Genomic DNA, 1,884 nt, shown 5'->3' with positions numbered 1-1,884 from the left:
TAGTGGCTAGGGTTGACTTCTAGATGGACTGACACTGCAGATGGTCAGTTTAAGGCTCATTTGGTAATATTTTTCTGCATATCTCGCTATACTGTGTTTGTTAAGAAGTCGAGTCAATTCCGACTCATAGTAAAACTATAGGGTTTCTGATGCCTTGAATCTTTACAGGCTTTATATTAAGAAGAGGCATTATGATTCATTTTTATCACTGATGAGAGATTATGTTAAATTTTTGTATCATGAAAATTACCACAAGCTTGTTTGTTCAAAAATACAAATTTATTATCGAAGCGTTTATAAATCTGGACAGCAGAAACCCAGGTGTCAGCAGGGGTGTACTATTTTACAACACTGTGTGAGAATGTATTCAATGGCTTTTTCTATATCAGGAACATCTTTGTGGTTTCTTGTATTTCTTGACCGGCTGCCAAATATTCTATTATTCTCTCTGGCATTCTATATTCATTTGTCTCTTCTGTACTATGTTCTGAGAACACATTTGGTTGCAATTAAGTCTGTCATGATACTGTTTTCTCTGCTCTACAAAGATTGTTTGTTCAATCAAAGTAAAGTTCATCCTTTATCACATCAGTAATAGTCGTAGGCTCCTAATGTTGCTGTTCATTGTATAGAGTTTCCAAGGAGCCACTGGAGGGTGTGAACCACCGACCTTGTGTTAATAACCCATTGCTTATTGTACAGTATCAACACAGGATTCCAAATATTAGGATGTGGAAATTCCACTTGAGGACAACCACTTAAAGCACTACAGAAGGCAAATCTACTAATGACTCCATCAAAAGATATATTAACTTAGGTTCAGGAAAAAGTTTAAATTATGTCTCCCTGGGCAACGTATGTGGTATTATATATGCATCTGTCATAGAAATCTAGAAACAATGAGGGAAATGAATCCAAGGAAAAAGCCAGTTTCTATATAACTAACGATGTTCTACTGTCCTGTGCCTGAATACTTCCTATGTCTGAAGCTCTTCTACTGAAAGTTCTTGTACTATCTCCTCAGATGTTTGAGCATGTTAGTGTCTGAGGGTTTTTTTTGTTGTTGTTGTTATTGTTGTAATTAGCCCGAATGGCTTTGGTATTGATGATGTTATTCAAATATGTCACAACCATTTAAAAGCCATGAGAAAATACACTTACTCCATTTTGAATGTAATAATATTGAGTGTGGTTGATGCTGATGCTGACATGCACAGAACATTTTGTACTTATGGATATTAATAATTAATGAATTATAAGAGGTAAAAGAATCACTAAAATCAATGTATTCTACCAAATAATTTTTTCAAGCTTACCTTTATATCTCTATTCCTCAGACTATAAATAAATGGATTCATCATTTGAGGGACCACAATGTACATCACTGAAGCTGCTGCTGTCTTCTTGGGGGAGTTTGTAAATGGTGAACTGAAGTACACACCTATTGATGTCCCATAGAATAAAGAAACAACTGAAAGATGAGACCCACAGGTGGAAAAAGCTTTATACTTTCTTTCAACTGACGCCATTTTCAAAACAGAGGCAACGATGCGAGTATAAGAGAATATGATGCCAGAGACAGGGATACCAACCAGTATGCAAGCCAAAACGTATATCAGGATATTATTGATGAGGGTACTGGAACAAGCAATTTTAAGGACCAGAGTAAGTTCACAGAAGAATTGAGGAACTTCTATGTTTGTGCAGAAGGAAAGATGCAAAACCATCAGAGTCTGAAGCAGGCCATGCATCATACTCATGAATAAGGAAAGTAGAATCAGTAGTCCACAGAAGTAGGAGTTCATGATGACTGTGTACCTGAGTGGGTGACAAATGGCTGCATAGCGGTCATAGGCCATTACAGCAAGAAGGAAACTTTCAAAA

The sequence above is a fragment of the Chrysochloris asiatica genome, unplaced genomic scaffold (genome assembly GCF_000296735.1).
Source record: "Chrysochloris asiatica unplaced genomic scaffold, ChrAsi1.0 scaffold00704, whole genome shotgun sequence".
NCBI lineage: Eukaryota > Metazoa > Chordata > Mammalia > Afrosoricida > Chrysochloridae > Chrysochloris > Chrysochloris asiatica.
Note: the sequence above shows the minus strand (reverse complement) of the source record.